Source organism: Podarcis raffonei, chromosome 9 (assembly GCF_027172205.1).
Source record: "Podarcis raffonei isolate rPodRaf1 chromosome 9, rPodRaf1.pri, whole genome shotgun sequence".
Taxonomy (NCBI): Eukaryota; Metazoa; Chordata; class Lepidosauria; order Squamata; family Lacertidae; genus Podarcis; species Podarcis raffonei.
In genome coordinates, this window is record NC_070610.1 from 73,601,657 (window position 1) to 73,627,304 (window position 25,648).

Here is a 25,648-nt window from a genome sequence, read left to right on the forward strand (position 1 = left end):
TGGACAGAAAACTAAATGGAAGAGCTGTGACTCAAAAAAGAAGGAAGGCAAGGTGTTTGGCCATGAGGCCAACACAAAAGGAATAGGAGGAAAGGGCCCTCCCAGGGCCAGAGGTTTGGTGAGGGGAAGGAGGAAGGGTTGTTGTAGGGTGGATGACATGCTCCCTTGGCACCATAGGTAGTCCCTCTACAAACCCTTAGTGCCTCAATAGGATGAGGTCTGACTTACCGTATTTTTTGCTCTATAAGACTCACTTTTTCCCTCCTAAAAAGTAAGGGGAAATGTGTGTGCGTCTTATGGAGCGAATGCAGGCTGCACAGCTATCCCAGAAGCCAGAACAGCAAGAGGGATCGCTGCTTTTGCTGCGCAGTGATCCCTCTTGCTGTTCTGGCTTCTGAGATTCAGAATATTTTTTTTCTTGTTTTCCTCCTCCAAAAACTAGGTGCGTCTTATGGTCTGGTGCATCTTACGGTATTCAGGAGTGGGAGCATCTAGTCTGAGGGCAGCAGCTCTGGGTCTCTGTGTCCAGAAGGGTCACCATGCCTCTTCTCTCCACTCCTGTTAACTGTGTTTGTCCCAATTGATTATTGGTACCAAATAGTCCTTGGCAGCCACCCCAGTCATGCCTGCATAAACATATGCCATTACTGAGGAATTTTTGGGTGAATAAGAAGAGGAGGCCCTGGAAGGGAGCGGCAACGGATTAAGACTATGGCACAGCATGCCATGGCAGCCGTCTCCACCCCCCAAAAAAGGTTGTCAGGTGGTAACAGGGTGACTAGATGTGGAGCAAATTGAGGTATTTGTGTGCCAGCAAGTTGGAGCAATCCTTTAGAAAGTATTACTTCTGGGCTGTGGAGAAGAAAAAGATGACTTGCCCACCGATGATCAACAGGGATAAACAATAGTTTGTATAAAGCTGTTAGAAAACCATGCAGGTGATTTTTGCAAAGGGAAAGAAAGGGAAAGGGAAAAAATATTTTAAGCATGTGCCTTCTCCCACAAAATAAATTAAAATGTATCCAGCCTTCATCTTAATGGTCTGTATATTTAAGCACAATGTTTTAAACATGATTTTAAAAGCTATAACTTTAGCTTTGTAGAAACAGCTAAACGATGTTCACTCAATGCAGAATGGGAGGGGGTTAAAAATGCATAGCTTAGTATTAATTTCCATAAAGTAACTGAGTAGCATATTTCTTTTCATGGGACAGAATATGGTTTCCAGCTCTTACTATACGCTACCTCTTAAAACGTCTTCTTATCCACCTGCACTTCATCCTTTCTGGGGTCGAAGGGGAAGAAAAAAAGGAACACACCACACACAGTTCTGTCTTTCTAGATGTACCCCGCTTCCAGTAAAATTCTTTTCTATGCAATACAGCCAAGCATAACTACAAGAGTCCAGAATAATTGGGAGGAATTATTCTCCCAATAAAGGTGTGCACAAAGATTTTGTGTGGCTTTCTTAAATGTTTATCATTTTAAAGAAAAGTGTGCTTGTAGCATAAATTTCACTGAAGTGATATGGACTGTCTACAATATGCAGAAGTGAAAAGGAAGGATAGGCAGGAATTAATTCAACTCCCAACCAATAGCAAACCTCAGCCCATCATCTTAGCTGCCACTGCACCAGGCAGTTCAATTTCTTTTGACTCACACCTGAAATTATGTGTTGCATTCTCGTCACAAATTTCATGGTTTTCCACAGGAAATGTACTAAGTCACTACTTGCGCACATTCTCTGGTGGCCATAACAAGGCAAGCTGTTATTAAGAAAGACAGCTCCACAATTGGATTCAAACCTACCTGTGGCACCAGGCAATATGGTCCTGCCCTCTTGTTTATGATCCTTGACATCCACTTTTATGAGAAGCAGCCAATTATGCACTAAACCTTTTTTGGGAGAAAATAGCTTTTTGGCATTCAAGGAGAATTCCTGATTTATTTATTTTTAAAAGCCCTAAACAAATGTGTGATTAGATGCAGAAATATAATTATATACCTTTTAAAAGTACTCTGGACCCCTCTCTGAAAACACTCACTGAATTCCCATAGCAAGATTTAGACACAGTAATGTGTGTCGGATTTTCCTGGAACCTAATCAGCACTTTTGCTACAGATCTGCCTGTTTTGAAAACTGCCAAGGTGGTCAGTCGGGAGGCAGACCACCTCTATAACAGCCTTCCTCAACTCTGAATCCACAGAATCTGTTGGGCTGCAACTAGTCATAGCCCTGGCCATTGGCCATTATGGCTGGGGTTCATGGATTTGAAGTCTAGCAACAACAGAGAACCCAAGGGTTGGCAAGTGTGCTGTGGTGACTAATTCTAGTGAAAGTTATGGCACAACTGCTAAACTTCTCAAAAGAAAACACACACACACACACACACACACACACACACACACAAACCCTTACATAACCCACAGAGCTCACTCCATCATCGGCTTTGCTGTGACAGGCCAGTTCTACCAGGCCTTCTCTCCCCTCAACTGTCATCTGGGGGCAGGAATTTCATCAGGCTGGCTCAGTGGGAGAAATAGGAAGCAGGGCTCATTGCATCCACTTTGGTAGAGGGCCATCAGGCATTTCCTGCCTCTAAACTATGCCAGCTGGTCAATATAGGAACAACCATCTAGATTTCAGTAATGCTTATTAGGTAGTATTTGCCATCCTTTATTAAGACCTAAAATTCATCTTGCTTGTTTCAGTATAGAGACAGTTGAGTCCACGGGTTATTCCCTCTAGCTGCTTCCTTCTTGTAGGTTACTTCCCTTTAACAGGTTTCTGAAGCACCACCTCAGTTTCCTGTGCATCAATTAAGCTATTTTCCCCAGGACTCAGTTTTCCCGTCATCTGTAATATTGGCTCGGTCCCCATCATAATTTAGTTTAAAGATATCCTGCAGGTTCACAGGATTATTAGCAAACACAGTCTTGTAACAACAATGTAGCATGTTTGCCTGAATGCAGTGTCTGTTTTTAGGGTACCATGAAAGCTATGAATTAACATATCTGAATATATCACCTTATTAGGAGATTTATGGCTGCTGGCTTTCCTTCACCAATAATCATGCTTTATTTTGCTTGATAAGGAATTTTACACAATTTGGAGTATTCCTAAAATGATTTATATGCTGTAACCTCCCACCAACCCACAGTGTGAAGACACTTCAGCAAAACCTAAACACATTCTACTTGGTGTCAGCAAAATCCTAAGCACCAGTTGGGTTAACAGAACTCAATACTAGAACAAAGGATATAAGAGTCAACACACTATATAGCTAATTATTTGCAAATGTTTAAGGAAGCAAATATACTAACTCTGTTTTCCCCCCCTTTTACTGCACTGCACACCAGGCACCGCTCACAACCCTAATTAGTATATTTAGCAGCCAATTAAATAAATGAAGTGATAATAATGGAGCAGATTATACAAACTATTTCAAACCATGAAGAAACTTTGTCTCTTTGCTACAGGAAGACGCAGCTGCAGAATTACAAATAGTTACAACCTCCATGAAACCTCTGCTGTGAGCAATTGCAGGCACACATATTTCGCTATTGCTCTATGATTAAATAAAACCTTCAGCATTAATGGGCACGGCATTCAGGAGTTAAGGAATTATGTTTTATGTAGAGCTTGAGGGTTTAATTTCTTGATACCACATTAAAATATAGTATTGTGGCCATTTTAACCATCCTTAGCATAAACGGTGGAATGTGGAAATTCATTGATTCCTATGGTCCATGGAATATCCCATTAAGGATTGCTGTACTGGATAATCTCTACCCCTGACTGCTGTTTTAGGCAAATAACAATTTCAGACTGTAAACCAATGCCAAATGATGCACATGTAGTCCTAAGAAAGTCAGTGGGTTTAAACGCCTATATACTGGCATCAGATTGCTGCCAAAATTATTGTTCCCATATCAATTATGGGCCATTGTTGCTGAAGAATTCCAAATCTTTACACTATTTGTATTCAAAGGAACTGAAGACTCAAGCTGGGTGAACAAGTTAGAAAAAGACAAAAGCAAACAAGCAAAACAGGGCACTCCAGAGCTGGTGATAACTTAACCAATGACATGTTAATGAATCAAGGACACTGATTTCATGTGCTACCTGTCTTAGTTACAGTGGTGCCTCGCAAGACGAAATTAATCCGTTCCGCGAGTCTCTTCGTCTTGCGGTTTTTTCGTCTTGCGAAGCACGGCTATTAGCGGCTTAGCGGCTACAGGTATAAACTCATTCCCGCAACTGCAAGCCTCGTCCGGCCTCTTAAGCAGTCCCTCCTGACGCGCTTACATAACACAAGCCCCAACCGCCGCCATCCCAGCGACCCGGGAAGATAAGATCTGCAGCAAGCACCCCGCACTTCCGATCCCGGGGCGCGCTCAGCCAAAGCGTCCCTGGACACCTGTCCTGCCGCGCCTTTGCGCAGTGCTCTGCAGAGCGGAGCGATGAGCCCGGCCGATCGCAGGCAGGGCAAGCGGCGGCGAAGGCGGAGAGAGCGAGGCCCAGAGGGAGGAGTCTCCGGCAACGCCATCGACGGCCCTGCCGCAGCTCCGGGTCCTGGAGCCCTCCGGCTGCCAACTGCCTTAATTTTGCTGTAGGAGCCTCCTCTGCACCGGGATCCTCATGTGCTCCCTCCGTCTCTCCATGCCTTTTAGGTGAGTGGCGTGCTCGGGCTGACTTTGGATGACCCACAGCGGGGCTTCCCTCGGCCGCGCGACCGGAGCTTGCCTTTGTGGTCACTTTGACAGGCGATGGCGCCACCCTCAGCCTCGGTTCGGGGGCACCGGCTGCTGGCAAATGGGTGCCCCCTTCTTCCCTTGACAGGGATCATCTCCCCCCGCTTCCTCGGAGATGGGCAGGCAAAACCTTTCATGTCCCCCCTCCCGCCCAGTCTGCCATCCTCGGGATCTAGCGGTCGCCGCGCGCGCTAAGAGCGCAGATGGGGAAATCCCACCCCGAGCCGGGTGTCGCCGCCAGGTCCCCTCCCAGTTCTAAGGCTGAAGTCTAGGAACTTTTCGAAGCGGCGCGGGGCAGCATCACCACCGGCTGTGTTTCCGGACACTAATAATGTATCGATTACTATTACTATTAGATTCCCCGCTGCCACATAGATAGATTGGCGGTGAAAGCATGTTGGAAGGAAGTCTCCGGGTGTCCTTTAGGGCTGCAGGCGGAGGTGCTGCATGCGGCACTCGCGGTGCGCTATGGAAAGGCAAATGGAGAGGGGGACTTTCTTGTATCGGGTGACAGCTAGTCTTTCTGTAAAACAGAAACTGAAAAATGCAAGGAGCAGAGATGGGAGGGGGGAGCGAGGGGTGCTGGCAGAAAGGGGCCGGTTGTGCAATTGCCTCCTTGTATCGTACACAATGTAGCGGTTTATTTATAGTTCGTGGAAGGAGGAGTTATATTTAGTTATATTTAGTTATATATAGTTATACATATTTGCTCTACTTAGCATGCGAGTGGGGAAATCATGACTTGGTGCCTTCATGGGTGCAAAAGCAAGTTAATAATTCCTTGGTCTGAAATGGGCTGGCACACTTCCCTCCAAAACGTCAAATGCAGTAGGCAGGATTCTTCCCAAAGTAGCTTGAAACCTTTGACTCTTAGGAAAGCCGGAAGGGGAGGTGGCAGAGAGAGAACTTCTGTAGTGCAGTACAGTACTGTATTAGCGGCTTAGCGGCTATTAGCGGCTTAGCAGCTATTAACGGCTTAGCGGCTTTAAGAAAAAGGAAACAAACTTGCAAGAACTTGCAAGACGTTTCGTCTTGCGAAGCAAGCCCATAGGGAAAATCATCTTGCGAAGCGACGCAAAAACCGAAAAACCCTTTCGTCTTGCGCGTTTTTCGTTTTGCGAGGCATTCGTCTTGCGGGGCACCACCGTATTTCACAATAAAATCTAGCCTAGCAGTTCAAAAATCTGTATAATTGGGGTTGATTATTTTCCCACTCACAGATACACAATTTTGGAAAAGAAGAAAATCATCAACAACTGGAAGAAAAAAGAGAGACGAGTTTATTATCATAGTAGGTGATTGCTGTGAAAAGCAGGGACATTATTAAAGAGCAATTGAATAATGATGTCTGCTTCCATACCAGTTGTTTAGTCTCAAACTGTCACACTTTGTTCACTCACTTTTTTTACAAGGCATTCGCTCAACAGAATTATTGGGGTGGGGGGAGCCTCACATGTTCCCTGCTGTTCCTCCACATGGTGCTGCTGTGGAGGTTGAGCTCTTTCACCATGAGTATGGTGATGGTTATGGAAGCTGAGCCAAATTACGGTATTTTGCTTCTTCACTTCACCTCCCCTGGCTGTACCTTCATCTTCACAGTGACATTTCCTTCCTTCAGTGCCATTTTAGCTTTTTTGATATATAAAACAAGAATGATTAAGCAATTAAGAGATAATGTCGGGAGAAGCAGAGGGGAAGACAACTTAATAATGCATTTGTTAAACACAGCTTGTCAGATTTTCAAGCTGCTGGTTTTCAACCTTCTGTGGGCTGATGAGAAAGCAGTAATGGGGAGAGAAAATGAGGAGCAACCCTCAAAGAAAGATTGCAGTCCAGCCAGAAACTTGACTGTTAATAATAATAATAATAATAATAATAATAATTTATTTATACCCCGCCCATCTGGCTGAGTTTCCTCAGCCACTCTGGGCGGCTCCCAATCGAGTGTTAAAAACAATACAGCATTAAATATTAAAAATGTCCCTAAACAGGGCTGCCTTCAGATGTCTTTTAAAAATAAGATAGCTGCTTATTTCCTTGACATCTGATGGGAGGGCGTTCCACAGGGCGGACACCACTACCAAGAAGGCCCTCTGCCTGGTTCCCTGTAACCTCACTTCTCGCAATGAGGGAACCGCCAGAAGGCCCTCGGCACTGGATCTCAGTGTCCGGGATGAACGATGGGGGTGGAGACGCTCTACATGTTGCTTTGCTCTTTCCTTTCCTTTCTATTTATGCATCAACAGCTAGAAGAGAAACAGTGGGACTGCCCTTACCCTTCTCCACACCTCCCTCCCTTAATTTTTAAAATAAAATTAAAAATTGCAATATCTGCACAAAATCACTTCCCCACATAAGTAAAACTGGAGCTTAGATGATGTCTGCCACTTTCAGCAATGAAGCACCACAGACAGGGTGTGTGTGTGTGTGTGTGTGTGTGTGTGTATGAATGAGCTGGAAACGCCACCCCTTTCAGCCTCTCATTCAGGCTCTTATCCAAGCAGGTCTCTTGGTAGTTCCCCCTTCTTTAGACTAACCTTACATGCAGCTAGTCTGACACTTCAACTGCAGATCTGTAGTTCCTGCATGGCTTTTACAGTCCACTTCAGTAAAAATAAAATAAATAAGATAAATGGATTGGCGTTCTCAAGTGTGTGAATCTGTGCATTAGGGGAAATGTGCAAGCCCAAAATGAAGAGCTTATCAACTAGATATTGATCCATCTGGTGCATACAGTGTAAAATTAGTTTGGTGTACATAAAATTACAAGTAGGGGAATTATTTCCCATGATTAATGGGCACAGGAGAAAGACTGAAAATTTGTCCTTGTTATTTCTCCTCTGGGTAGTTTTTGATACCATCAAGCCTGGTATCCTTCTGGAGCGGCTGTCTGAGTTAGGGGTGGATGCCCTAACTCAGCATCAAAAGGTTGATGCTTGAGGAGTGCTCTTCAGCCCTGTGAAGCATTCAATGTGAAGTTCCTCAGGGTCAATTTTATCATCTGTGCTATTTAACATCTGAACTGCTGAGTGAGGTTCTCCAGAGTTCTGGACTAAGTTGTCACCAATATGCTAATGATACACAGTTCTTTTACATCTGCACATGAGGCAGTGGATGTTCTGGACCTTCATCTTTCCTCAGTAATGGACTGGATGAGAGCCAACAAACTGAAACTCAGTCCAGATAAGACTGAGTGGATGGTTCTCTAGACTGGATGGCTGGGAGATTGCCTGCTCTTGATGGGGTTACTCTCCCTCTGAAGGAACAGGTCTGCAGATTGGGGTTCCTGCTGGATCCATCCTGTGGTGTGAGGCTCAGGCAGCCTCGGTAGCACAGAGTGCCTTCCATCAGCATCTGCTGGTGGCCCAGCTGAACCCCTTACTGGACAGGGGTAGCCTTACCCTCTGTTGCCTATGCTCTGGTAAACTCTAAGTAAGATTACTGCAACGTGTTACATGTAGTGGTGCCTCTGAATATGGTACAGAAACTACACCTGTTGTAGAATTCAGCAGCCAGGTTGCTCACAGGGGCAAGATGGTTTGAGAATATAATGCCAATCCTGGCATGACTGCACTGGCTGCCAATTAGTTTCCAGGCACAATACAAAGTGCTGGTTTTTGACCTATAAAGTCTTAAATGGCTCAGGACCACCTTCTCCATTTGCACCAACCCAGAGCCTGGGATCATCATATGAGGCCTTTCTTCATGTGTCTCCTCTGCAAGAAGTCTGCAGGGGAGCAACACCAGAATGGGGCTTTTCTGTGGTGGCTTCCCCTTTGTGGAATGCTCTACCTAGGAAGGCTCACTGGCATCTTCATTACATATCATTAGGCACCAGGAAAAAAGGATTTCATATACTAGGTCTTTGGCTAATTAAACAATCTATGGCCTTTTAATCTCTCTCTCTCTCTCTCTCTCTCTCTCTCTCTCTCTCTGTGTGTGTGTGTGTGTGTGCTGTTTTCTGATTTACTATGCTATGTATTTCTTTCTTTATTTCATTTTTATATTGTTAACCACCCTGTGATCCTTGAATGAAGGGTGGTATAGCAATTTAATGAATGATTTTGATTTCCTTCATTTTCCTACTTTCAATTGTTTTCCATTTTAATAAGCCTAAACTGAATATCAAGTTGCAACTAATTGTGCTTTCCTTACAATCAACTCAATAAACTGAAATGTCTTTAACAGAAAATATAACACATTGTCACATATATATATCATGGGTTACTTCCCGTCACATCCTATGTGTTGACTACAATACATTTTGTCTCTCCCACTCACTCCTGTTTAAAGCCAGCAGCTTAAAAATCTTATAATTAACTATTTATTTATGTGTATAGTTTTCCCCTACTTCTTTGTCTATTCGTTTTATCATAATGAAAGGAATATTAGGACTCAAGAGATAAATCTATTATGAACCATCCCTAGATGATTTAAAATGCCTCTTCACAATGTACATTACAAATTGAAAATTAATGAGGAAACTTGTTTAAAAATTGACTCCAAGGTTTCTTTAAAAAAAGGTGAATGTAGAACTCATTTTTAAATGCAGCAATTCCTAGTGATAAATAAGACATTTTGTTTCTCAGAATTATCACTACTAAATTCATTTTTCAATGTTTTTATCATTAGGGATGTTATTATAGCATCTCAGCATACTGCCTTATGCAGTGTAACACAGTCATTTAAATTATATTTCCCTAGGCAAGATGCAACTTACAGAAACTTAGGATTCAAAGCAAATGAACTGTGACTTGCTAAAGATATTCTCCATGAGTGAGTGGCAGCATACAAATTCCAGATTCTGTAGCAGGGAGGGAGGGAAGGAAAAGGGAAGAATGGCCTGATCCTCAGCTTCTCATGGGCTTCTCTGAACATGCACAACTCCTACAAAAACAGGATTCTCTGTCCATTTCAATGTAGGTGAATTATTGCATATGCGTACGTCTCATTGAGCACCTGTGCCTACCACCTTTACTGAAATGAATGATTGTCTCTCTGAATGTTCACTTGACCCTCTGTGCCCACAAATAATGACTGAATTTGTGAGGTGGAGTTTCACACAGCGAAGTTTCAAAGACCATTCATTCTAGACTTCTCCTACCCCACCCCAGAAAAAATAAACCTACCTACCGGTAGGATCCTTTTTGGTAATTTATTTCACAAAGCACATATCCCATTCATTCTACAATATTTACAGCACTCAGGGAAGCTTGCAACAGTACAAATCTTCTCCTTTCCCTCCATGGTGCTTCGCAAAGGAAAAGACAATAGGTCTCTGCTCTTACAGCACACAGAAAATCAGAGAGGAATGAAATGGGGGCATGGGGAACTGGGACAGATTGTGTAATTGGTTAAGATTTGTGCTTAGGTTTAATACTACAATATAAAAGTGTAATAGAGCAAAAAAGAAACAGCTTTGATAGGCAAACTAGTTTAAGAACAGGTCATCATTAAAACTCCTAGGCCTGGAGTAGAAATGTTCTTAGCTAGATGACAGATGGTAAGGAGAGGAGGGGAAAGCAGGTTTGGGAAATGCAGGGTGAGGGTCCATAGTCTAAACTCAGCCACAGAAAAATCCCTCTCACATGTGCTGCCATCAGGATGCAGAGAAAGCCTCCCCCAACAAATCTTAAGGACTGGGGCAGCTGGTATAGGAAAAGACAGTCCCTTTGGTATCCTGGCCCAAGCCATTTAGTCTCATCATGACCATAAGTCATAGGCAGTGCTGATAAGAGGACTTATACCAAAGGTAGTACTTGAAGTTTTCTTTTCTTCTGAAATACACTTCACCTACAAGATGGTTCAAACAACTGAGAACTACCCTACACTACATTGAAGGGGGGAGCTTTCCTTCTTTCCTCCCTCCCCCACCCCCTTTTAACCTCTATGAAAATTCATTTTATTTTTTTCTGGTAAACATCCCTCCTGGCAACATCCCAGACCACATATGGCAGTCATTGATGCTTCAGCAAAAGGGAATTGTGAGAGATATCATTAGTGATGAGGTTTGTGTGGTATTTTTTTCCATAAAGTCATGGGCACCCAAGGTGACTCCAACCAGAAAGTTTTCAAGTTATCATTTATGACATTTATTAGCTATGTTCCCCAAAGACACACAGTATGATTTATCACACAAGACATACAAACGAAACTTTAATTAAGTCCAAAATTTATTATGTTAAAGTATCAACCAGTTACCATTGTACTATTCTGGAGTGTTTTGAAAAATATAGAGCAGCAAGCTTTAATTATACTGATTATTCAATTAAAGTTTTAATTGGCATGGCTTTTCAGATTTCCAATTAATCAGGACAGGCATTAACCCCCTTGGACAGTTAAGAGTTTTCTAAATAATGAGAATAAAAAAATATTTTATTGAGCAAATTGATATGGAGCTCAAAATTCAAAACTGTAGTGATACAGCCAGGGAACTGAAACAAAATTGAACACAACATTCTGAGTCAGTTGAAACCAGGAATGAGCATCTAAACACTAGAACTGGGATCCTTTTTTTGCAAAGAAAGAGGTTCAATACTCAGAAACTTATCTGGGGACTAATAAGAGCCACCAACCGTAGAGAGATGAAGTGATTTTTTTTCCCCTAGGAAACCAAAGGAAGGGAGTTGGAGGCAAAGTTTTAGTGACTCAAATTTTACCTACATTTACCTTGAACTCCAAGTACAGTTTTTCTCAGAAGTGAGATGAGCACCACTCTGAGAAAGAAAAACACAAATCTAAACTTTAGGAGTTTCAAAAGATGAATATTCCAAATAATTAAGTGAATGTGGCCACTGGCAGAGGAATGGGGGGAAGGGGGAGCGCACCGCCCCCAGCACCATCGAGGAGGAGGGTACCATCACGGTTGCCCCCCCAGACACGTGCTATACACACACCACCACGTCGGGAGCCACACCCCCACAGGTGGCTCACCGACCCCGGGACACATGCCACGCCCCCCCAGGATGCATGTAATGCCCTCTGGGGCGCTTGCCAGCCATGCTCCTGCCTGCTATCCACCCCCAGTGCTGGGCCATGCAACTTTGCCACTGAATATGGCTGATTATTTATTTATTTATTTATTAAAAAAACTTCAAATTATTATTTTGAGCTACTCCAAGGTAAAAATGCTTGATCAAAGCGAACTCCATTAATGTATCTAATCCTTCTGCCTTCATTTATCAATGTGGATCTAGTCTAAGCAAACATGAGCCCGATAGGGGAATGCCTTTTCCATTTTTTTGTGGGAATGACATGCAGAGTGTCAGTTTCCTACCAGTGATTCTGAACCTTATCATCCCAGAAAGGAAAGATGCTCGGCTGGGGCCTGTGAGCACTCTGCATCCCGTCAACCCAAAGGAAATTCCGTTATCTTACTGCAGGGGAGGTGGTTTGTGGCAGCAGGATTTGTTCAACACCTGTAAAGTGCACATTCACTTCTAATGCCTGCACAAAAGCCTTGACCCCTTTTGAGACAAGGAGAAGAACAACTCGGTCATGCCTATAAAGTTGAGGAAATCGTTTACTTCAAACTAGTTAATGTCTGAAATAAAACCAGAACTGACACATATACTGATGAACCAGAACTGCACCAGTTTCTTTTTAATTGGCCACAACACAGCTGCAGTGTTTTCATTTCATTTCATTTTAAAATCTATTTATATATTGTTCCCAGTGTCAGTACTCACCAGCAGGCAGGGGGAAGGGCGTGGCCTGCCCCCAAGACTGGGTGGGGGGGTGGGTTAGCAGTTTGATGCTCCCTTGCCCACCCACCTACTCTGGCACTTCCCCCCTTTTGAAGAGGCCTCCCCTGCTGGTCACCATCGCTTACCTGCTGGCAGCTGCTTTGGTGAGGGAGGCACTTTTCCTACCAGTGGGGCTCTGCAAACCAGCCCCCTTCCTTCCCCTCCACTGCTCAGTAAGGGATCAGTAAGGGGTGAGTAAGACAGCACATTCATCTGACCAAAAAGGGAAGCGTTCCAAAATGGGTCAGAGTATTTTATTTCTTAATTGTTGTCGTTTAGTCGTTTAGTCGTGTTCGACTCTTTGTGACCCCATAGACCAGAGCATGCCAGGCACTTCTGTCTTCCACTGCCCGCAGTTTGGTCAAACTTATGCTGGTAGCTTCGAGAACACTGTCCAACCATCTCGTCCTCTGTCGTCCCCTTCTCCTTGTGCCCTCCATCTTTCCCAACATCAGGGTCTTTTCCAGGGAGTCTTCTCTTCTCATGAGGTGGCCAAAGTATTGGAGCCTCAGCTTCAGGATCTGTCTTTCCAGTGAGCACTCAGGTCTGTTTTCCTTAAGAATGGATAGGTTTGATCTTCTTGCAGTCCATGGGACTCTTATGAGTCTCCTCCAGCACCATAATTCAAAAGCATCAGTTCTTTGGTGATCAGCCTTCTTTATGGTCCAGCTCTCACTTCCATACATCACTACTGGGAAAACCATAGCTTTAACTATACGGACCTTTATTAGTACTTTAAAATCTCTTCCCCCCTCTCTCTTTCAGAGGCTAAACAAATTGTAAAGACTGCTTTAAACTTTCAGATTCCTAGTAAACAAACTGATTTGGTTATTAAAAGGGATTAAAACCATGTAGCAAGTCTGGAATAAAAGGACAGTGCAATTTGTATAACCATAGATTGATTTTTATTTTTATTTTGGTCACATTATCAAGGTCTCATTTTATCATTTGCCTTCTCCCTTCATATCAACCAAGTCAGCACACATGGGATGTTTATTAATGCATAAAGATGTTCACTAATAAAAATATCCATTTATTAACAGCAAAGTGAAGTATCATTGCTTTAACCTTCCCCTTATCGGCTTGTTTCCAAATGTTTCAGCTTACCCAGGCACACCAAAGGTGGAATCAAATCTCCCTTGACATAATTCTCTGGCCTTCCTTTAGTTGTTTATTGCCTACATGTCTATAGCTGCATGATTTCTACTGGCCTTGTGAACTGTGAACATTATAAATGCAGCCCTAAGAGGAGATGGGGGGAGAGACCCAGTGTCAGTTGATTCCAGTAATATCCAGGGCTTCACTAATAAAAGTCACTTTACTGAGGCATCTTAGAAAGACAAATCTCACCTGTTACCTTTATAAAATAGCATTTGTTTGATTCACAAATTTGATTTGGCCGTTGGTTTAAGCAGGCTGATTTTCTGATGTTAATTGTGTTATTTTTTGGTTAATCTGAACTTCGGGTATTTTAAGAGAAATTGTCACATTCATTCAGGATCCATCAAAAATCAATAAAAAGTTGCCACCTTTGTTTAAAAACCATAGAAATTAAAACACTAAAATTACCTCAACTTTTAAAGTATCTGGGTAGGCTTGTCTAAACAAGAATGTTTTTGGCAGCACCCAGAAAGAGTACAGTGAAGGTGCCTGCTTGATCTCAATAGGCAAGGAGTTCTTACCAATGTGAAATGGGTATTATGTGTCACCTGTTCCATACACTGGAGTCTTGAAGGTGGGCCTTCTCAGCTGCAGCACCTCAGCTTTGAAATTCCCTACCAACTTAAATCCACCTGACACCTTCTCTGATGATATTTGGATGCCAGATTAAAATGTTGTTTATCCATGCCTTCAGAACCCAACACTGAGGTATCACTGTTGTACAGCTAAAAGGGTTTGATATACGGTGTGAGTTTATGTTCTGGTGTTATTATATATGTCTATTTTGTTGCATTTTATTGTTAACAACCCTGAGAACTTTAAGTTAACTGGAGTACATAAGTATTATACATAAATAAATAAATACAATTAGCTGACTGTTTCGATTAGTGTTTTCCTTTCCCTCTTAGGAGAGAAAGTGTTTATCCTTGAGGTAAATGTAAGGAGAATGGAAGTCCTTGGAACGTTTGTACAACTTGGTTTTTTGTGGCAAATACAGGTCTTTTCCTGCTTCTCTGGGGCTGGAAAAGACAGAGGCTCTCCTGTTCTGTTGATGGGTACTTCCATCAGTGGAGAAACAGCAGCCCGAAGTTTTTTGTTGTTTTTTTTAATATTGAAATTTAATTAAGAACATGCATCTATCTAGACCTTTTTAAACAGTGTAACACTGGCAAATGTGTGTTCCTTTAAAAAAAGTAAAAATATAATAGCGAGAGCTCACTTCAGATATGGAACACTCCTCTTGCATCACTTTTTCTTGATGAAAATCTAATTAAGGAATAAGTAATTCTTTTTTTATTCTTCTGTAGGATAATCTAATGGAAATGTTATAATCAATTTCATTATGTGGCTGTGTGGGAAGCGAAGATGAAAAGTAAATTTGGAGTGAATACCTATATTTAAAGAAATGCTGAGATGTTTTACACTGAATGGAGCTGAAGATAAATGGTAGTTAGAGAAAGAAAAGTGCTCATTTGCTGAATGGAGCCGGCGTGTAATTTATTTTGCTTCATTAAAGGCTGTGTTCCTCAAACACTACTAAAATGTGGATCCTTTGAAACTAATTGTTATAAATATGTTTAATCACATCTTTGAAGTTACTTTCAACATTGCTTTTGCCTTCTGCTTAGATTAGATTAGATTTGTCCTGCCATTCAACTGTGGCTGTCTGGTGTGCACACCCCGGAGAAGCAGCGCCTGCAGAAACTCATCAGCTAAAGAGGCAGAGACAAAGAAAAGTGGACTTTTCTTTTGGCACACAAACTGCAGCAGCATTTCAGCTTTATCACTGCTGTAACAAGTGACGCGATGCAAAGTGAAAGCATTTCTTTTAAAATCACAATTAGTAGTTTGTACCAGGGTATTACTTTGCTAAGCAAATGGGAAAGGTCTATTAGCTCAGTAATAATCAACATGGCTTTCATGAACCTGGTCCCAAAAAATCCAGGCAAGAGATCCTACCTCTGTTTCCTGTGAAAGAATTCAGGATCCCTCTGTGCGAGATCCTGAAAAGAGCCAGGAAAATGCACATAGCTGAAGTGGTAACATCATATGGCAAGCTGATACCTTTCCTCGCCCCCGCTTTTTAAAGGCTGTTACTTGAGTGAGTCTAATCCCCATGGCAAAACTTCCCTAGATGCAGATGGTCGGGCTGAATAGCCTTCAGAATAATCTTCTGGTCCATTAATTATCTCACTAACATAGTCATCTTACAGGAAAAGTTAGTATCCTCATCCTAATGTGACTTGAAAGCTTGTTGTCAAGGTAAATGAGGTAAGACGTGTAAAACTACTTGTACCCTGAAAGTATTGTCAAACCTCTTAATGATTTGACAAATGTACAGAAGCAAATGTACAGAAGCTAAGGTGTTGTTTTTTTTTAAAAAAGTAGCAAGTCATAAGTTGTTGTCTCCAGGAGGCCGATCCACTCTGGGACCAGCCTTGATGGCTTCTTCTTAGCCTTGGGCTTGAGAGCCAGAGCAAGAATGCTGCCAATGGGCCACCCACTGCCTCCCTTGTTAGAGCGGCAGAGGTTGCCTCAGAGGTGGAGTTGGGAGACTTCAGAATACATGTCGAGGCAGCACCCAGAATGCCTGCTTGGGATTTCAACACCTCCATGGCAGCCATAGGGCTGCGTCAATACATCACTGGTACAAATACATGTGACAAGAAATACTCTTCATCTGATCGTTGCTATAAAGCAGGTTGCTAGGCATGTGATGGTATGGTGATTTATAATAAACCAGTTGCCATGGATGCGGTGGTCTGGGAGCAGTGTTGCTTGAGAGGACCTTCTTGGTGGTGGCCCCTGGTCTGTGGAATGTCCTCACACCAACATTCCATCCTTTTATTTATTTAATTAATTAATTTATGAAGCTATTTATTGGGGGGGGGGGAAATATCACAGCAGTTCACAACAATATAAAAACATATAATCAGACAATAAAATAAAAACAAGTTAAAAACAAGTTAAAAATAAAAACAGACATCAATAGAATTTTGTGCAGGATGTATTCTTTAATTGCCTACATAGGCCTGGCAGAACAGACAGGTTTTCAGCAGGCATTCACATCAGTAGGTAAAGTTATCTGTTTGTCCAGGCCTATGCAGGCAATATGTATGTAAGTGAGAGCTGAGAGCTGGACCATAAAGAAGGCTGATCGCCGAAGAATTGAGTGAGGGCCAGGTACTGAGACGAACTGCGAGTGAAGCCCATTCCCTCCGTCCCTGGGGGGAATTTGCAAGGATAATTTACCCTCTGTCATCCTTGTTTTCCATTCACTGATGAGCCCCCGCTGTTGTGTGGGCTGCCTCCATTAAGCCAGGCAGGATCAGAAACCGTGACTAATTCACAGTTGGGGAATAGGGGCACATTTTGGATGAAGTTATCCTTTGAGCATCCCAGACCCAGACTTTTTCGGGATGTAGAAGATTGACTGACCGGACACAGGTTAGAGCTCAACGTCGAGCCTACCAAGTGGCGATAGCGACGGCGAAGAAGAATTTCTTCACCGCCTCTATTGCATCTGCAGAAAACAGCAGCAGAAGACTTTTTCAGGTGGTTCACAATTTAGCGGAACCACCTGCAACATCGGGGCCCAGTATGGGCCACATGTTCTCCTGCAATGATTTTGCAAAGTTTTTTGCAGATAAAATCGCTCAGATTCGGGAAGAAGTAGACTCCACCGTGGGAGCAGGGCCGGGGCGGGAGAGTGCTAGAGTTCTGTCTAGTCAAATTGAGTGGGATCAATTCCAATCTGTTACCTCCGAGGATGTGGACAGGCTGCTTGGACGAGTGAAACCAACCACCTGTCTCCTGGATCCTTGCCCATCCTGGCTTATAAAAGCTAGCCGGGAAGGACTGGGCGATGGGCTTCGTGGGGTGGTGAATGCTTCCCTCCGTGAGGGAGCCTTCCCAGACCCGCTGAAAGAGGCGGTTATTAAACCGCTTCTTAAAAAACCATCTTTAGATGCGGCCACGATGGCCAACTATCGCCCAGTCTCAAATCTTCCATTCTTGGGCAAGGTGATTGAGCGAGCGGTTGCCGAACAACTCCAGGCACGCCTGGAAGAAGCGGACCATTTGGATCCCTTCCAGTCGGGATTCAGGCCTCATCATGGGACTGAAACTGCCTTGGTCGCACTGGTTGATGATCTCCGGCGGGCTAGAGACAAAGGTGAGAGCTGTTTCCTAGTTCTGCTGGATCTCTCAGCGGCGTTTGATACCATCGACCATAACATCCTTCTGCACCGTCTTGGGGGGCTGGGGGCTGGGGGCACTGTCATACAGTGGTTCCGCTCCTTCCTCCTGGGCCGTGTTCAGAAAGTGGTGGTGGGGGATGAGTGTTCAGACCCCTGGGCTCTCACTTGTGGGGTGCCTCAGGGTTCTGTCCTCTCCCCCATGCTTTTCAACATTTACATGCAGCCGCTGGGAGAGATCATCAGGAGGTTTGGGCTGGGTGTTCATCAGTATGCGGATGATACCCAGCTCTACCTCTCTTTTAAATCAGAACCAGTGAGGGCGGTGAAGGTCCTGTGTGAGTGTCTGGAGGCGGTTGGAGGATGGATGGCGGCTAACAGATTGAGGTTGAATCCTGACAAGACAGAAGTACTGTTTTTGGGGGACAGGAGGCGGGCAGGTGTGGAGGATTCCCTGGTCCTGAATGGGGTAACTGTGCCCCTGAAGGACCAGGTGCGCAGCCTGGGAGTCATTTTGGACTCACAGCTGTCCATGGAGGCACAGGTCAAATCTGTGTCCAGGGCAGCTGTTTACCAGCTCCATCTGGTACGTAGGCTGAGACCCTATCTGCCTGCGGACTGCCTCGCCAGAGTGGTGCATGCTCTGGTTATCTCCCGCTTGGATTACTGCAATGCGCTCTACGTGGGGCTACCTTTGAAGGTGACTCGGAAACTACAACTAATCCAGAATGCAGCAGCTAGACTGGTGACTGGGGGCGGCCGCCGAGACCATATAACACCGGTCTTGAAAGACCTACATTGGCTCCCAGTACGTTTCCGAGCACAATTCAAAGTGTTGGTGCTGACCTTTAAAGCCCTAAACGGCCTCGGTCCAGTATACCTGAAGGAGCGTCTCCACCCCCATCATTCTGCCCGGACGCTGAGGTCCAGCGCCGAGGGCCTTCTGGCGGTTCCCTCATTGCGAGAAGCAAAGCTACAGGGAACCAGGCAGAGGGCCTTCTCGGTAGTGGCGCCCTCCCTGTGGAACGCCCTTCCAGCTGATGTCAAAGAGATAAACAACTACCTGACATTCAGAAGACATCTTAAGGCAGCCCTGTTCAGGGAAGTTTTTAACGTGTGATATTTTACTGTATTTTTGGTTTTTATGGAAGCCGCCCAGAGTGGCTGGGGAGGCCCAGCCAGATGGGCGGGGTATAAATAATAAATTATTATTATTATTATTATTATTACTGAGTATCAATACTTTAAACTTGACCCCAAGGTGAACACAACCTGTTCTCTGAGCAGTGTTATATGGACCTTACAGTCAAATTTTAAGTAATAATCTGGTTGCTACTTCCTGGACCAACTGCAGTTGCATACTTTGAACAAAATAAGTGGAAGATTTCCTATCAATAAGAACAATGAAAATACAACAGTAACTTCAGCTTCTGTGATGATGAATACCTGCATATTTAATGTTGATTCTTACATAGATTATTATTTGAGTCTTTTCATTTCACTTGCATTGCTATTGCTACTCTCAGATGCTCTCTGCCTCTTTGAAACATCCTGGTGATTTTATCACAATGTTCATTTCAGCATATTGCAGCCTATTCTATTTTGCTCCAGGCCAATATCTTTATACAGATTTGTGTATGTGCATGAAAAATATTTTTAATGGTTAAACAACTGAATTCATTGCTATAGTTTCCTTGCTACCTTTGGAAAAGGAAAGGGTGGAAGTCAATACATCATTAAATGACAGGTTGGTTCCTATCCGCTTAACAGATAATGTTATTCAATCATTCTTTCTTTTAGCACCATTACTGCACATGCCTCATTAACTAACATAGCTCCCAAAAACCTCAGATCTGCACCCTATAAGTTTGCGCTTTACATTTGGACAATAGGGAGTACTAGGGTTTTCAGACTGGGGAAGGAAGAGAAATGGGAAAACAGATTTTATGGGTGCAAGAGGCTATTTGGTGACTGAGAACGTAGCACTGAAGAAAGAAAGGTAGCAAGAACTGATGCTTTAAGAAATAAGAGCTGAAAGATAGGGCGGGGCAAGGACATTGGGAACTTTAAAAGAACTGTGTGTGATAAATATAGAGTGCACTGGTTTAGTTATCAACTAACAAAGTAAGACACAATGATGCACTGGGTGAAATTTCACATAATCCACATTCGGTGATATTTTCTGTCTATTTTCAACCATTTTTTAAAATGCAAAATACTTATTTTAAAAAGCATTTCTAATGCAATGTTGAACATTCTATAACCAATAGACCTAGTACATCTCAAAGTGTAGACTGGATTCTGGTTGTCTACATCACAACCACTTAAATATCTAAGCTTGCCTTCTTTGCTGCTGCTTGCACAGCCATATGTTTCAAACACTATCAGTTAGGGTGAAACTTTATGTACAAATGGCCCTAAAATTAAGTCTTTTCTCTTACAACAGCAAGTTTTCAGTTTCTTCTCTGATATGCTCTTCCAAGTGCTTATAGCTGAACTCTCTTACAATCTAATTTAAAGAACAATTAGTGAAATGTATTCAAAACAAATTAAGTTGATCCGCCCTGATTTGTCAATTCCATTCAACTGTAGCTAACTGTCATCTAAAGGTCACCCATAGATAACACTGTCTGTAGAATCAGCATTAACTTGTCATATCATATGTCTAGTGCTGCAGTTAACCTAGGTGAATATTTAAAAACTTTTCTCTCTTTCTGGCTACTTGCTTGTCTATTGGTGGAACACTATTTTATCAAGAACAGCAGAATCAATCCAAGCAAAACTTTGCAGAAACAATTGGCCAAGTACCAGCTGGGTATAGATTTGGTGTTGACCTTGCTCTCCTCCATTCTGCGAAGATAACAGAGCAATTGTCCCTGTCTGACTTAGAATAATAAAGCTGTAGAAGCCTGACAAGGCAACTTTACACTCCACCCCCCCCCACCGCCAGAGCTGGGTGAGATTTGAGGGCTCTGTAATGCTTATTTTGGTTATATATAACTGCATGGTCCTGTGGCAAAACAGGGCTATAAACACCTTATTCAATCAGTCCTCCCCCTAAAAAAAACAAAAAACCCTCTGATATAGTTTTATGCTGTGGCAGTGCATTTCTATGATGATTAACCATGGAAGAATTACAAAACACCCTGGAATGGGGTGGAGATAGTAATAGCAAGCAGTAAGCTAGAAGCAAAGGGTGATAGCAGGAGACCAAAGTAAGAATGTGGGGAAACTTCCAGGGAGAACAGACATTGGTTGCTTCCACAAGGATCAGGAATCAACAGAAATTAGATATGCATTGTACATTTAAAGCATATGCAACACACATTCAAAGAATAAGGCTTTCCCTAAGGAATCCTGGGAAGTGGAGTTTCCCCCTCACATAGCTACCATTTCTATCACCCTTAACAAACTAGGGTTCCCAGGATTATTGGGGGGGGGGTCATGTGCTTTAAATGTGTGTCACATCTGCCTTAAGTCCTTAAGTGCCTGAGTTACTATCCAAGCTTCACCCCACCAGCTGTGAGCTGAAAAAACTCAGAAGAAATATTGCCTTGGCATACTGTCTGCTGCCATAGCTGGATCCTGTATGAACCAAATGGGCCAGATAATCCAATTCCAGCAGCTTACTACCAATAACAGGTACATTGGTTTATGACACTGTTGCATGCTTCTAATCACATTCTCATTCCTCCTCAGCATCCACGGTCACTAGAATATGAATTCATTTTATTTCTTTAAAATTTAAAGTGGGTATAGCTATACTGTGGCTCAACAGATGTTGTTGGACTCCAACACCCATCAGTCCCAGAGAGCATGACAAATAGTCACTGAGCTGTACTTCATATCTGGAGGGCGATCCTTGTTTCAAAGAATGCCATCTCACCCTGTGTTAACAAGAATGCACCATATATGAATGTAAGCATGAGGAAATGTGAGAGTTCGACTGGCCAGAATACAGATTCAACATCTTCTGGCTCCATTGCTCACTTTGCTACCAAGTTCACACTTATTCTTAATCTCTCCCCACCACGACTCATCTCTCACGTATGATAATGCAAGACTGACAAGTATTAAAAGAAACAAGATGAACTCTCCCTCCAACACCCACCCAAGACTGCAGTCTAGGAACAAATTCTGATTTATTGAATGCAAGTGCTAGTAATGACTTATCAGTCTGGGTGAGAGAAGTCTATTACCCTCCAACCATATATCAAGCGGTTTTCATTTCTGTTATATACAGCATGTCAGGTAGCTCACAGTCAGAGCTGAACACTAAATTCACTCCAGGGTTAATAAAACTTTGTAGTGAGCAAGCATGACAGACAAGGTCTTGATTATAGAGTGCAGGATAGCAATTTTGGAACAAGTGCTTCTATCTATATTTCAAAGAAAAACTTAAAGAGCTCAAAAACAAAGTATTTGATAGTGTAAAGTATAAAGAAATGAAGTAAAATAGACTGCAGGCTCTGAGATGTAGCTTATATGTTTTATGACTTCTGCCAATTCCTAAACACATCATGGAGGTTGCAGTCCTAAATAGTACATGAAAAGACTCTTAAGTCTACTTTTTGAGTTGGTAAGTGGTGGGTTGGCTCTATCGCTACTGATGGTCAGCAATTATTCAAAATACAGCGAACCACATATTTAGCATGTCACTTAGTTGGACCTTGGAGTACCGTAGTCATTACATATACCAAAGAGATATAGTTCCTCAGCTTCTGCTTTGCATAGGTCCCAAGTTCAATCCCTAGAATCTCTTGATAGGGCTAGAAACCCTGGAAGACCACTTGCCAGTCAGTGTTGAGCTAGATGCAACAGTGGTTCAACTCAGTGTAAGACAGCTTTCTATGATTATCTGAGTGTATTATGAGCAATAGATGATATCCAGTGTCAACCATAATCAGATTAGATCCACTGAAATAAATGGGATTAAGTTACTTTTGTCCATTTATCTCAGTGGGACTATTTAGAGTGTGAGTTAGTTGGATATCACCCAATATGTTTAACCAATACGAGAAACATTTGTAAGTTGCTCTTCCAATTGTCTGGATACAATAAACAATTCATTGCAAACTACATCCTGTTTTAGAACATTTATCTTGCACTCCATGTCCTTTCCCACATCCTTCCTTGATGGCCTGAACAGTGGTTAATGCTAACCATGAACTTAAGCATGTTTTCAAATCTAGCTGGTTAGCATTAGCCAGATTGTTGAAGACTTGAGCTATGATTAATGCCACTGAGAGGAGGAGGCAAGGAGTTTATGTGTGAGAAAAAGAAATAGCATATTCCTATAGCCCCTTTCCAATCTCTGAAACATGTTTAAAGAAATAATGGTGTAACATCTGTACCCACCCCAGACAAGAAAAACAAACAAACAAACAAACAAACAAACAAACAAACGGGACTTGACTAGATTGAACTAGAACAGGGGACTGGTTCACACAATTTCATCAAAATAGGAGGGTAATGTGGGTTAGCACTTGCTGAGAAATAAGTTCCACTAGAATCAGAGTGACTTTTAAATAAACTGGTTCAGAATTTGTGAGTAGACTAATTTATCAGACACAAACATGGGGGATTTTCACCAGAAGCTGTCAACACTCCCAATAAGCCCAGTGATTTCAGCTTCTACCGTGGCTATTTCTGCAAACAAGTTCACAGTTCCTAAAATATAATTAAGGGAGGGGGGTAGGAATCTCTCTCCCACCTCCACATGCACATGTATTAAATATGCCAAGTAAAAATGAGGTGATGCTACAGGAGGAGAGAAGATAATAGAGTGCCTTAGCATTTTTGTTTGTTTAATTATATTTTTTTATCTTGACAGCTTTCAATAATGTCATTTCACCATTTGGAAGAGGTGGGGAGTATAACAAAACTGAATATGAGGAATTATATCTTATTTACACTGTTAGACTTAATTTTTATTTGGTTTCCAAATGAAAGCCTTCAAGCCACAATAACTAAAATGCCTAAGTGGTAAAAATTACTTTTAAAGTGCATTTTCCATTTTTAACAAGTTGTTTATATTTATGGATTTTATCTTGTTTCTGTAAACCATCCTGGAAGCGCTGCAGTGTATAAATCTAGATCAAAGGCAGTGTATAAATCTAGATCAAAAATACTTACAAGTGTGTGGAACAGGGCTTCATTACCTAACCCCCAACACATGAAAGATCACTAAGAAAGTAAGCATCTTTTAGAAGAAGTCATTGGGACCAGGCCATAGAGGACTTTATAGTTAAAGCACCTGACATAATCTTACAACGTCTCACACTAGAAACAAGAGAGTTAGGTTGCAATCCTAAGCATGTTTAATCAACCAGAAACACTTCTAAATCAACTTGAATTATCCCCTTTCAAAACTCTTTGCTGAAATAAGTTAAATTAATCACTAAGCAATGAATGAAAACACCTAATGTTGTTACCTGGGGAAATACACAACCACATGAAGATATTAGGGGAGTAGTTTGTTTAGGAACATTGCATGAATCAAGATTCCCCCTCCCCAAAATTTTGACGAATGTTTAGGGAAAATGTATAAGAGTACATTTGAAAGCAATGCACCTCTTCATTTTGACTATCTGATGCTGGAATTGTTCTGATTGCCCATCCAATGAGCATTTAATGTCCAAGAGTAGGAGTATAACATTCAGGGGAAATAGGAAACAGATGATGTTTATTCTAAATAGGCCAATTAAGCTGCCACAAAATACCACTGACTTGTCTCCTAATGGGAAATAATTTAAAATCTGGCTCTTAGCATGCTTGAACCTACTCATTTGTAGCTTTTGGCGACAATGTGACAGATAAGCACAAGTAAATTCCCAGTGAAATCAATGTAACTTGTCCATGTTTAGCTGCTGCAGAATGGAAGTCCTTGCTTTCACTCAATGGTCACAGTGAAGCACTTCATTTGGCCCTATCAACAATAAAGCAGCAGGAGAGAGAAGGAGAGGCCCGAGAGCAAGGGGAAGGAAAAGTCTGTTTTGATGATCCAATTGTTGAAAACAAAGAAAAAACACTCGTGGGAGTAGCATGGAACATATAAAGCACTCTGCTTGAACTGAACAAGGATCTTACTCAAGTGACCTTCTTCCAAGGCTCCATTTTTATTGTACATTTAAAGCAATACCATATCACCTTCAACAAGTCACAGCTGCCCCTTTAAAAACAATCCTGAGAACTGTAGTTTGTCAAGGTTGCCAAGAGTTCTAGGGAGACCCCAATGCCCCTCTACAATTCCCAAAGTGGTTTGACAAGCAATTCCTCTTTTCAGGGGACTCTTAAAGTCCAGCTAGTCACCCCTACCTGGTCCCACCCCTGCCACAGCCATTTGGGGGTACTTATACCAGTTTCCGCTCAGCCATCTGAGCCACGTTAAGCAAGTTACCCTGACATATCTTCGTCTGAGCTGGGTGAACTGCCAATTTCTAATTTAGTCATCCCAGTGATCTTGCCCCCTAAACATAGTGTCTCCTTCTGCCTGCTTTTCCTGTTTGCTGCATCATTCCTTAGGCTTAGATTAAATAACACTGCCTTTCAGAGTTGTTTCTTCACCTTGAAATGAAAGGAACAGCAGAAAATCAAATTCCTTGTCAGGGCTGCATTAGCTTCTTAAACTATGCCAAGCCACTGGTATGCGACAGCTGATGTTTCATTTCAGCACTCGCCTCCTTTTCTCTTCAGAATAAGCAACAAATGCCCCAGGATGCTTCAGGATGATTAAGTGCTTGAAGCCCTACAGATATTCAGTTACATTTGAGGAAGAAGCAAATGGGCTCC

General features: G+C 42.5%; 1 protein-coding gene across 3 annotated transcripts in view; it reads right to left on the reverse strand.

Moving 5' to 3' along the window:
• Positions 1–25,648, reverse strand: part of CTNNA2 (catenin alpha 2) — a 544,191-nt gene that overhangs the window by 307,184 nt on the left and 211,359 nt on the right. The window lies entirely within an intron of this gene.